The following is a 13,600-nucleotide window of genomic DNA, read 5'->3' as shown; positions in this document are numbered from 1 at the left end:
GCAGCCGGCGGCGGAACAGCCTTTGTCCTTTCCTGGCGGCCACCGCGACGCGCTGTCCCTTGCATGTGGATGAGGCCGCGCCAGGCGCCGTGTCCTTTCTCCCGCCCGCGGCCTTGGGGCTTGCTTGGGCCCCGCCCGGAGTCCGACGGCCGTTGGGAAGACCGGGGGTGGGGCGGGGGCTTGGGTCTGGTCCTGATGTGTGCGCAGAGCATCGAGATGCAAGCGTGGAGGTGCAGGGCGTTTGGAGGACCAGGAGGGACCTTCGAAGTCGGGGGGGGGGGGGGCGGGGACCTTGCAGGGTAGGGACGACCCTGGGTGGATATGCATTGGGGACTGGGAGGGGGAGGCCACCCGGCGAAGCTTCAGCCTTCGCGCTCTGGTCGAGTCGGCATTCTTGGCGCCTTCAGCCTCCCACCCCAGAGACGAGTTCAGCTGCCGGCTCTCTTAAAGGAGCCTCGCGCGCGGAGAGTGGGATAGGGTGTGTGTGGGGGGGAGGCAGCAGAGCTCTGAAGATCATCTAGGGTAGTAGGGACTGGAGTCTCCACCAGCTGGTTTGACTCTGCCCACCCAGTTACCCTTGCAGCGCTAAGGTCTGCTAAGAGAGGGTCCAGTCAGGGCTAGAGCATTCAGGGGTCAGTGTGAGCCTCACTGGCCAGGGGCTTGTGGTTTTTGAGGGTGAGCCTCTCATGGCACCTGAATTATGGAGTGTGTTTGAGGAGAAGGGGTGACTCTAGCACACTGCATAGGACGGAATTTGCATGTTGGTGTCCAGGCCCACAGCTCAGGAGGTCATTTTAGTGGAATTGAACTAGAACCTGCAATCCCCAATGGGAAGAAAAGGTTGGTAAAATTGGTTTACCATCCCGAAGTCAGTCAGTACAATTCCCCACATTAACAGAGAAAAACGGGGAAAACCATAGGATCATCTCAATAGATTCAGAAAAGTCATATGATTTAAGCAAACCACCACAACAAAACCCTCATCAAATTAAAAAAGGAAGAGAACTTCTCAGTCTGATAAAGTTATCTACCCAAACCCCAAACCCTTCAAGAAACAAACAAACAACAAAATCCCCAACAAAATCCTATAGCTAACTAACATCATACTTCCTGGTGAAATGTTGAATGCTTTCCCACTGAGCCTGGAAATAAGAAAGAACGTTAGCACCCTTCAATCATGCACTACACTGTGCTGGAGGTCCTAGCTGGTGCCGTACTGCAAGGAAAGCAAGTAAAAAGCACACCTTTTAGTGACCAAAATCCGGAACACTGACAACGCCAAGTGCTGGCAAGGACGTGGAGCAACAGGCACTCTCGTCCATTGCTGGTGGGAATGCAGAATTGTGCAGTTACCTTGGAAGACAGTTTTTACCATACAATCCAGCAATCATGCTCCTTGGTATTTACCCAAAGGAATTGAAAGCTTATATCCACACAAAAACCTGCCCATGAATGTTTATAGCAGTTTTATTCATAACTGCCAAAACTTAGAAGTAACCAAGATGTCCTTCAGTAGGTGAATGGTTAAATAAACTGTGGTACATCCACTCAATGGAATAATATTTTGTGCTAGAAAAGAAATGAGCTAACAAGCCATGAAATGGCATGGAGAAAACTTAAATGCCTGTTACTAAGTGGAAAAAGCCAGCCTGAAAAGAAGTAAAAAGGTACGGAGATAGGAAAGGGAGACACGTAACTGTCATTTGTATATGACATGATTGGATCGAAAATCCAAAAAAACACTTATAAGTAAACTTAAGGTTAATGAGTTAATTTAGCACTGGATACAAGTTCAGTATAAAACCACTAATTGTATTTCTATATACCAGCAACAATTGCAAAATGAAATTTATAATAGTATAAAAATCAAATACCTTAACATAAATCTAGTGAATTGTATGTATAATTTCTACACAGAAAACATTATTGAGAAAAATCGTAAAAATGTAAAGGTTTTTTTTTGATGAAATTTGACAAGCTGAGTCTAAAATATATATGAAGAAGAACGAAGTTGGAGGACTTACACTATAGTCCGGGAGACAGTGTGGTATCAGTGCAAAGACAAACAAATCAACTAGCGGAACAAAACAAAAAATGCAGAAACAGATCCATCCATCTATGCGCCTGGTTTATCGCCACAAAGTTGACATTGCAGAGCAGTAGAGAAAGGACAGGCTTTTCAATAAATGGTGCTGAATCAATTGAGTAACGTATTGAAGAAAAATACTCTGCACCCCTACCTTATGCCATACCCTAACACCAATTCCACAGGTGTGCTTGTGAAAGGTAAATGTACACTGCAAGGTAAAACCACAGAGATGCTAGAAGAAGACTTAGGGGAGAGAATGGAATAATTTTCTTAAGTAAGACACCAAAATCACTATGTAAGGTAAAAAAATGATAATTTGGACTCCGTTAAAATTAGAAACTTCTGTTAATCAAAAGCCATGATTAAGAGAGGGAAAGTAAGCCAGTCACATATAAGAAAAGTTATTTCAATACATATATCTGATAAAGGACTTGTATCTAAAAAAAAGATGAAAACCACTACAATTCAATAGGAAAAAGACTTAAAATAGGTGCTTCACAAAAGAGGATGCCTAAATGGCTGGTAAACTCCTGAACAGGTGTTCAACCTCAGTGGTCATCAGGGAAGTGCAAATTAAAACCACAAAGAGATATCATTGCATATACACCAGAACCTTTAAAATTAAACACCAATGTTCACAAGGATGTGGAACAACCTGGAGCTCTCACACTGTTGGAGGGAGTGTGCGTTGGTACCACCAGTTTGGAAAACCATTTGGCACTAGTATCTCTACATCCTTATGGCCCAGCACCTCCATTCTGTATCAGACACCTGTTGGGTACCAGCTCGGATCCTCTAGCCTCATCTTGCTGTGGAGGCCTTGGCTACTTTTCTTCCCACTTCAAGTGCAACCTGCCGGCATCTCCCATCAACACCTGGGGCTTCTCTGCTACCCTCAAGGTATGAGATGATGAGGGACCAACCTGGCACCCACAACTTGTAACTAAAAATGCAGGGGGTAGTGAACACACTTTGGCCTCTCCTTTGATGATGGCAGATGGGAGCCAGTGGACAAATTCTTCCCCATTCCTCATCCCAGACTGACTGTCACAAATCACATTCACCAGAAAGCCTCTTGTGAGAGGGTCTCACAGGCCCAGCAATCAGGTGCTTTTGGTACCAAGTGGTGGCCAGCTCAGAAACTCATCCTCACATCAGCTCTCTTGCCTTCCTGTCTCATTCCCTTTCCCCTCACCCTTGATTCCCTGCGATGGCATCCCTTAATTAAGAAGCATCACCTAAGCTTTTGCTTCAGGCTTTGTCTCTGGAAAGATCAAGCTAAGATACGTTCCCAGGTATATACCCAACTGAAATAAATGTATAAATGCCCTGAAAGGCATCTACAATATTATTCATTGCAGCGCTCTTCATAGTAGTCCCAAACTGAAACTCACATAACCATTATCAGCAGAATGGATAAATATATCAGAGAACATTCAAATTCTGGAGTCCTGTATTTACTGCCGAAGAAATGAACACATTAGCATGCTGCAGCAGGAATCAATCTTACAAAGATAATGTTGAGCAAAAGAAGCTGAATGTGATAGCACATTTTGGGATGATTCCATTTACGTGAAGGTCTAAAACAGGCCAAAATTAATGTACGATGCTAATGTCAAGGTGGAGGTTAACCTTGGACATAGGGACTGGGGAGGGGCACAAGGTGGGTTCTGGGGTTCTGGTTGTGTTCTATTTTTTGATCTGGGTGCTGGTTAGCTAAGTGTGTTCAGTTTGTGAAAGCTCATTAAGCAGAGAACACTTATGATTTGTGCGTTTTTTTTGTGTACGTGGATTATACTCACTTCCACAAGAATAGGACAATAAACACATCGTGGGCATGGTCCCTGGGTGGTACAGGATCTTCGTGTGTGCGTGGGGGTCTCTGGGCTGCTCTTTCTCCATCAGCTTCCCGATGGGCGTTGAACCCATTCAGCGCTCCCACACCCATTCTGGCCTCAGCCCCTTCTCCTTCTTACCCGCAGTCTCAGCTCAGGAATCCACTCAGGCAGCCTTAGTTTCTCCTTGATTTTCCACCATTTTGATCCTAGACCACTTCCCGTCCAAGTCTCAAGCATCTCTTTGTTGATAGCTCTTGGGGACCCCTGTCTGCTTCTGTATCATGGGGTTCTCGGCCCTTGACATTGTCGCTGCCCCTTCTTGCTTTCTTTTTTCTCCTTCCTCTTCACCCTGTCTGGGTAGCCCCCGTTCATGTCTAGACCTAATACCCCTGGGGCAGAGGTACAAATGAAGGCTCCACACACCATATGCCTAAATACTTAGAAGTTGCAAATGAAACTGCAATGACCAAGCCCTCCTTCACACCCTGGCCCTGTACCCCACTCCCTGGGGCATACTCTCCCTAGCCCAGTCCTGATGTTCACTATCAGCTGAGTCAGGTGTAGACCAAGCAAAAATGAATCAGGAAGTTTTAACTGGAAATACTTGTAAATTCTTCAGGAGGTAATCAGAGGGTTATCTATTACTTTATTTTGTTCTATTTTATTTTACTTTTTTATATTGGGGAATTGGGGAAGAGGTACACTGTGTTTTACCAGGACCCATCATCTCCAAGTCAAGTTGTTGTCCTTCAATCTTAGTTGCAGGGGGCGCAAGCTCAGCTCCAAGTCCAGCCACCGCTTTCAATCTAGTTGCAGGGGCGGGGTGCAGCCCACCATCCCATGCGGGAGTCAAACCGGCAATACTGTTGTTAAGAAAGTGCACACACTCTAACCAACTGAGCCACCTGGCCGCCCATCTGCAGCTCGTGGCTGCTCAGCTCAAGGTGCCCTGTTGAATCTTAGTTGCCGGGGGCACAGCCCACCATCCCATGTGGGAATCGAACCAGCAATCCTGTTGTTAAGAGCACACGCTCTAACCAACTGAGCCACCAGGCTGGCCCCGGAGGATTATCTATAAGACATACATACAGTTTATCTCCAGGTATAATTAGAGAGTTCAAAATTTAAGTTCCCAGGCTAGTTGAATCAAGAGTAGAATTATTTCCTCTGCCTCAGCCTACTTGATTTCAGTAATTTAACAGCTTGACAATAGTGACTCCATTTTGTTTCTTCACTTTTCCTCACAGGGTAGGGTGGAAGCTGGGATAATGTCCAAGACTCCTGGGCCTGAGCACACATTTGGGACGGGAGCTGGCCTGGTAACCCTTTCCTCTCACCTCACTTTTCCAACCTGGAGTTTTCAGGTCATTCTAATCCCCTCTCCAAATGTTATATGGAACAGAGTGGAGGGAGCACAGTTATGGGGAAACCAGGCTGCCTAGACACTCCCCTGGTGATCTAGGGCAGCCCACTATAAACAAAAGCATCATTCTTTTTTTCTAGTTTTCCAGGTGGAGACTGTGACAGCCCCCATACACACACACACACACACACACACGCACGCACGCATGCACGCACACACACACGTGCGCGCGCACGTACACACACACACACACACACACACACACCCTTCTCAGCCCAGCGTCTTCCAGCCGTATATTACACCTGTTCCTCTTCCACAATTCACCTTCGTTCAATTAGTTATCAAACTTTAAAGTGTTCTATGAGACTGGAATGAAAAAAAAATCTCTGTACTTGGTGCTGGTGACATTTTGGCTCTCCATGGTGCGGGGGCCCATGGCGGGAACCACCTCACCCAACTCTCAGGGCCCCACCTGCACATTTGATACTTCTAGAATGACCAAATGAAGGGTGTTGTGTCATCACACAGAACCTCCATTCACCCGCTCCTGTGATATGGACCCATATCTCAGTCCTCACCCCCGGAGCTTCGACTGCCCCCACCTCCGGCATTGACCGCTCCGTACCATACACTACACCCAACACTCTCCACTACTCACCCTTTCCTCGGGGCTGACAATAGCTTCTTCGCCCAGGATTGCTCCAAAGGGCAAATTTAATCCCCTTGCCCCATCTCAAACTGTTCTTGCTCAGTACAACCATGAAGGTGAGGATCAACACCCACAGTGATGCTTCAGTAGGGAGATCATTTAACTTACAGTCCAAACTGGGATACCTTTGAAAATGAAAGGGGTGCTATTAGTAATTAAACCAGGATGATAGGTATAAAGCAGAATGTCCGAGCAAACTGGGATGTGTGGTCATTCTCCTTAAAGCCATTGTCCCCCGCTCTGCATGCTGTCCCTACCTTGCCCATGCTGTCTCCCTGGCCTGCACTACCCCCCCCACACACACACACACCACTCCGCCACCTTTATGCTCATCTGTTTCTTGTGAATCAGCCTGGTCATCACCTCCTCCAGGAAGGCCTCCGTGGCCCCCAAATGGCATGATGTGCCTATTCTGTGCCCATGTTGCCACCTGTCCTTGCTGTTTCTTTTCCCACAGCGCCAGGTACTCCTCAAAGGCAGAGACCTGGCCTTACTCCCAGCGCATAGTAGGTCCTTAGTGAAGATTTCCAGGCGTCTGAGCTGGGAACCAAGAGATGCAGGTTCTAGTCTCAGCTTTGCCACTGACCTGTAAACTGGACGAGTCACTTAACATTTGTGAGGTGCGGGGAGTGGGGATGGCACACAACCCCTCAGTGCCAATAGCTGTCCTGGGGGGGCAGCTTGCCAGACTGTGGGGTTTTCAGGCCCATTGGACAGAATAGGGAAATGGAGGGGAGGGGCGACCTGTTGGGGAGTCTGGGACTCTCACGTCTTCCTGTGTCACCTCATGTCCTCCCCTGAGGCTCCTACAGGCATAGCCCTATGCAGCCTCCTGTTGATGGTGGTGGTGGGGCTGTGAGTAACAGGAACCACTAGGGAACATGAGAAGTTGAGGCTTGGGCCTCTGCTCTGAAACTGGGCTCTCTTTTCCCTCTTGGTCGTCTGAGCCCCACATTCTGCAGGGCCAGCCTCCCGGCGCCAGCGCCCTCGCCATCACCCTCCTTGGCCTTCACTCAAAGACACCTGCCATTCCACAAAGTGCCACCAGAGGGCAGCCTCCTGGTCCCTGGTGTGGAACCCGGGGGCTTACCACTCTTGGATTCAAGGAATCCAGGCCCCTCTCTGCTGGACCCTGTCCTAGGGGTTTCGGGAGGGCAGGCTAGGCTTCCTGGGACCAAGACCCGGCCTGTCCTGGGACCATCGGAATGAGCTGGGAGTCAGGGAAGTCCTTCCCAAGGGCTGCCCAGGTACCCTCCTGCTACTTTACTTGCCTGAGTGGGGAGGTTTGCCTTCTGGCCTGAGAGGAGCAGGGGAGGCCCCGGGGGCTGTGGGTGCTGGCCTGGGTCAGGAAACTCAGAGTGAAACCACAAAGAGCTCGTAGTGAAATTTATTCCACTCAGCACACCTGCTTCAGCGCAGGGCTGGGGAAGGACTGGGAGGCGCTAGAGCCTGCTGCGGTGGCGGTGGCGTGGGGGGCCCAGAGCTTTATCTGATGGGCCCCAGCCTTTCTCACAGCTGAGTGGAGCCGCCCTGGCAGGCCAACCATGACTTGGTGGGCAGGGGCTCTGCAGGCTGCATGGGCCAGCTTCCGACCTGCCCAACAGGCAGGGAGGCAGCGAGCCTGGGAAAGGCGCGGGTGGCAGAGTGGGCGCTGCTAGAGGGGGGCAGGCTGGGCGCCTCCGAGGTTCCAAATACAAACATCAAAACCAGGAACAAAAAATTGGGGCAATCTCAGTGTATACGTCTAACAAACCAATACTTTTGTGAAGATAAGACTTGGCGCATCACTAGATAGATACTGTTTGGATTTAAGAACACATGGGGGCTCCTGGGACACTGCAGAGGTTATCCCTTGGGTGTGGACTGTCCTCAGCCCTATGGGCAGCTTGGGAACCATGTCACTGGGGAACCACAAGGAAAGTCTGAACATGGGGCCCTAGACACGATGGCCCTCTGAGCATCCCCACTCACCCACCCATAGCTAGAGCTCCCCCCGGGTGGGGGCACCCTTGTGCTGACTGATGTCAAGATGGGGGCTCTGACTTCTCTGGATTGTGGGGGGTGAGTCACTCTGGAGAAATGGAGGCCAGCTTCTCCAGGTACCCTGTCCAGAGGGGGCCTGCGGGGTCCTGGGTGCCCTCAGAAGGGTCTGAGGAAGAGTGGTCTCAGCGTCAGAAGGGTCTCCCCATTCCCGGCTCCTGGTCCCCCTGCGGGGACCACCTCTCTGGATGGGCTGGGCTGAAATCTCCACTAAAGGAGGGTCTGAATCTGGCCCTTCACCCCTGTCCTGATATGAGTCACCGGTGGCGCTGGGAGCCTCAGGCTCATTCAACACCATCACCAAGGGCCCTCAGGACCAACATCTGTTGGAACTCTTCCCCAAGAGGACGATGGATTCTCCTCTGGGGCCTATCTTACCAGGAGGGAGAAGTGTGAAGTCAGGATTCTGTGGGCCTCAGCGGGCTCCAGGCTGCCCATGGGTCGGGGCCCCTGTCAGGCTGCCAAGACTGGGTCTTGCCAGGAGGGAGGTGCTGGCCCGGACAGACCATGGGGTAGGACCAGTACATTGAGGGAGATGAAAGTAAGGCTGGCACTGTGTTATCTCCCCATTTCAAAGAGGGAAAGTCTGAGGCACAGAGAATGGGACAATTCAGTCCAAGGTCACAGAGCTGTTAAGCGGGGAGCTGGGATAGCCAGATCCTGCACCTGCAGCCCATGGGAGGCATGGGCCTCTTCACCCTCATCCTGCCCCAGAGTCCCTTCTGGCGCTCACCCTGGCTTCTCAGTTTGATGATGCCCCGATGTGGCCATTCTTGTGCCTCCAATTGGGGCCAGGTGGCTTCTTCTTCCTAAAACTGCCTGTGGTCTTGAAGGGAGGCCCCCCCAACAGGTCAAAGGATGTTTGGCTCGTACTGTGCTCCTGTCTTGTCCCAGAACTGCTCAGACCTCCCTCAGGGAGCTGCCCAGAGATCCCTGTCCTCCAAGCCACCGTGGACTCGACTGTCTGCTTGCTCGCTGTCCCTTACATGGCCCCTGTTCTTTACCTGCTCCCACAGTGCCCCCGGGACTGCCTCCAGGGTTCCCTTCCCGAACTCAGTGATTTGTGGCTCTGCAGTCTCCACTCTGCTGCCCACCCCAAGACCCAGCTCCCCTCCAGCTCAGGGTCCCATGGGCAAAATCCAAGCATGGGTCTTCCTTCATGCCCTGGCCTTCCTACCTTCCCTTATCCAGGGGAAACCCTCATTCTGCTGCTCAGGGAAGAAAGAACCCTGGGGGTGCCTCCTCATCTCTTTGATATCCCCCACCTCCCGTGATCACCTAAATCTGGTCAATCCAATCAGACCCATTGCCCCTTCTGTGAAGAATCATATGCCTTCTTGCCACTCCTAAATAAAATTCATAGATAATTTAACCCACAGTCATAATTTTAAAAATCAATGTAGGGGTGACCGGTTAGCTCAGTTGGTTACAGTGTGGTGCTGATAACAACAAGGTTGCCGGTTCAATCCCCACATGGGCCACTGTGAGCTGCGCCCTCCTTAAAAAACAAAAATCAATATAATGTGCTAACTTTTAAAAAAGGGGGAAATAAAAAGAGTTCGTAACTTCATAAGATGTATTTGATTTGAAAAATGACCTGCAAGGGACTCAGGTGCTGGTCCTGTAGAATTGGAGGCTGTGACTGCTGTAGACGCAGACAGGGGTCACAACACCCTTCCGGGCTCAGATGCCCATGGGAGCCACTGCGCCATCTTAGAGACATGATTTTCCCAAATGGCAAACAATTCTTGGTAAATTTCCAAATAAAAGAAGGTTCCATTCTCCCCTAGATTTTCATGCTTGTTGCATCCCTAGGAAACCCTGTATTTGGAAACTCTGGAAACCATGTAAAATGGAAGTAGGTCCCAGATGCTGATCTCGTTACCAACAGGGTTTCCACCTCCGCCAGGGTCCTCAGCCTTGGCACTATTGACCTGCTGTTGTGATGTCCGTAGCATCTCTGGTCTCTACCCACTAGATGCTAGTAGCAACCCCCACCACAGGTCGTGATGATCAGAAATGTCTCTAGACATTGCCAAAGGTCCCCCCAAGGGCAAAATCGCCCCCTGGTTGGGAACCACCGACCTGTCTGAGTGTCCAGTGGGATATTCAGACACTGTATGGGACATAGGGACAACTTGCTGCTGGGCAGGACGCCCCCCGTCACATCTCAGGGCCCCACTGTCAATGCCTATAGAACCCTCATTACCCCGACACATTCCCTGCGTTTCTAAAATACCACATGGGAGAGGAACAGCCACAGTGCAGGACCTCTCCCCTACCTGGTTCTCTCACCTGGGGATGGGAGGTAGCTATGCCGAGAAGCTCTCCGCTTCCCCACACAGAATAAGACCTGCCATCCTGATTTCTCCCTCAGGCCCAGTCACTGCCTCCCCCCTGGCCCACGCAGGGACATCTGGCCCATCACTGCCATGGCCCCATTGCCCCCACGCTCCGGCCTTGCCTGCTTCGCCCTTCCAGCTTCTCCCTTCTAGCGACTTGGTGTCTTGTCCTTCCTCAGTGCCTTTTCCTCTAGGTGTCCCTGGAATTCCACCTGAGTCTTTGGTCTGAAGGAGCTTTCTCAGACCAGGTGTCTTTCTCCAGGGAGCTCTCCCTGGCTGTCCCGTCCCCTGCGCGGGCTTCCCCAGCCCCCATGGCAGCATCCACCATCCCATGTTTCTCATCGGTCATCACCTCATCCCCAGTGTTGTTGGAACCAGAAGGTGGCATGGCTGAGACCATGACTCAGTTCAATTCTATTTTCATCCACTGAGGCCTCCAGTGCCTCCCACAGACTGAAGGGGGTACACACTCAAGGGCACATGCGGGAGAGCAGTGGGTTACAGCACTGGACGGGAGAGACTTGGGAGGAACATGGGAAGGGTGGGGGGCTTCAGGGGAACGCTGGACTTTCTCCATCCAAGAGTGTCTGCCCAGGAAGGCCTTCCCCAGTCCAAAGCGGAGCTGGGGCTGAGGGAGAGCCTGGAGAGGCAGAGAAGCAACCTGATTCCTACCTGGGGGCTCCCTTAGGGGGTCCAGCCTTGAGCCCAGCTCCCAACATCTAACCTTGAACTTCCAGCTCCTAAGGTGTCCCTGAGGTGTGGGGCATCAGGCATGGCAGCAGCTGAACACACTCTGGGGCTGGCCTTCGCCTCTCTCTTCATCTACCCTGAAGCCTGCCCATCCCTGAGCAAGGTTCACGCCAGGCAAGCAGGCTAGAGCTGCGGGCAAGGGCAGGGAAAGGCTGCAACCATCCCTGACTGGCCACTCCTCGGCCCTTGGCAGAGACCCCTTCCTGTCCCGTGGGTGCCCTGGTTTCTGAGATGTCTCCTCTGTGCAGTGTGGAGACTGGAGGCCAGATGTGTGTGGTGGTTCTGGCAAGGGGGTATACCGTGGATACGGCTATCTCCAGGTTGATGAGGATGCCTGGGTCCTGGGAGGACATAGGAGGTAGAGACCCTGATGTTCTGCAGCCTGGGAAGTGAGGCACCAACAACTCCTGTCTCTCTCAGCTGCTTCCAGGCCTCCGTGCCTCCGACTGGGAAATGGGGCAGTGACCTCTGCCCTCTTCTCCTGGTGACTCCTGGAGGAGAAGGCCGGTGGCATACCTGAAATTGGTTGCTTCAGGCCCACTGGGTCTGGGGTCCCAGGCCCCAGGCCCCTCTCTGTGCTGCTGATCATGTGTGCCCCATGCCTCAGTGGTAGGATCTGGGCATCCTGCCTACCAGGCTTTTCCCCCAGTTCTTCAGGCTCCTCTCGGTGATGCAAGCTGGCCCTGGCTCCGCTGAGGTTACTCTTGGCCAATGTGGACATGCCTGCTCCTGGGCTTGGCCTGGCTCCCAGGTCCCTTCCCTTGCCTGGTGTCCTCAAGGGTTAACACCCTCATTGGTGTGGGCCTTGCCCACAGGCTGGTTCTTCCTAGGCTTCTGGTCAGGATGGCAACCTTCCGAGTTCTTGCTGCTTCTCGACTTTGGCCTTGTGCCTCTGCCCTGTGTTTGTTTTTATCAGCAGCATCTGTGAGGCCCAGTGGCAGAGAGTCCAAGGTGTCGTTGCGCAACCCCCTCTGGGCCTCCCTCCCCAGGGTGGACTAGCTGGTCAGGGCACACCTGGGGATGGGGTGGGGGGTGGCTGGAAGACAAGAGCTGGCCCTGGAGGGGCTCCAGATATCCTCAGCCTAAAGGGCCCAAGAATACCCCATGGCCCCATGGGGGCTCTGTCACTGTGTGTGGAAAGGATGAGCCCCAAGACAAGGTGTGAGAGTGAGTATGTGGGTGTGAGCCCCAGAGAGTCCTCGTGGGAGACGGAGAGACTGTGAGTGGGCATTGTCCTCAGGCAGGGGCACATTTGCTGCCTGGGACGCCTCCAGGGAGGGAGCTTGGGTCGTGAGGGAAATAGTGCATCAGGAATGCTGGCCACTAGGTGTCACCAGGAACCCACGAGACAGAAGCAGGACCCAGGTGAGCGTCCAGAGCCCCTGGTTTCCCCAGGTGTGCCCACTCCCTTAGGCAGGGGGCACTCTCTGGTCTGTCAAGGTGTCTGAGCCTCAACAGGAGCTGTGTTGAGCCAGTGGGGTGGCATTGCTCTGTCCAGGGGAAGATATTCTCCACAGAGGCCACCCTGTCCCCACCTTCTACCCACACAAACCCAGGCTAATGACAGAGGTAGTGAGTGGTAGGGAAGCAGCACCCCCTCTCAGTCACCCAGCCCGTCCCTGGACCAGGCACCCTGCTGCAGGTGTGTTCCTTCCTGCCAGCACCTCAGATGAGCACTTTGACCTGCGTTCTGGGCCTGCCTGCCTGGTGGAGGAGGAGGGTAGAGTATTGCTTGCACCTGCCACCCTGTTCCCACCCAGGTCCAGCTCGGCAGTTAGATTCCTAAAGCCCCATTCAGGGCCTCATGGGCCTTCTTCAGTCTTTCCTCGGCCCCCTTAAACCCAGTCTCCACCTCCTGCCATGCATTCACTCATACGATGCTCAGCGAGGACCTACTATGTGCCGGAAGCTGGGGATCTAGCCAAAAACAGGATGGCTGGGTTCCACCCACGGAGCTCGCAGGGTACAGGGTATTAAAGTTGCCAAATAAATAAACCAGAGAATTTGTGATGGAGACACGGTCACACAGGAAATAAATCACGGAAGCACTGGGAGGGCCGTGGGGATGGTTGCTTTTGGGGGTCCCCAGGGAAGGCCTTTGTGAGCAGGTGAAGAGCATGTGAACATTGGAGGAAAGAGCATTCGAGGCAGCTGTAACAGTATGTGTAAAGGCCCTGAGGCAGGAACAAGCCAAACCTGTTATTAGTGAAACAGCGAGGCCTGTGTGGATGGGTTGCAGTGTTGGAGGTTGGAGGGTAGGAGGGAACAGACCACAAAGGGCCTTGAGCCACATCGCCTTCTTCTCAATGTGGAGAGGTCCTTAGGGGCCATCCCCTCTGCAGGGCAGTGGAGCCTTAGTGCTGGGATGTGGCTGAAGCGCCCGTCCTCTCTGGGGCTGGTTGTGGCCGGTGAGGAGTAGATGCCACAGCTCATGGGGGATCAAACAGGACCCAGCTCTCACATCCCCGT

This window comes from Hipposideros armiger, unplaced genomic scaffold, assembly GCF_001890085.2.
Source record: "Hipposideros armiger isolate ML-2016 unplaced genomic scaffold, ASM189008v1 scaffold_224, whole genome shotgun sequence".
NCBI lineage: Eukaryota > Metazoa > Chordata > Mammalia > Chiroptera > Hipposideridae > Hipposideros > Hipposideros armiger.
Note: the sequence above shows the minus strand (reverse complement) of the source record.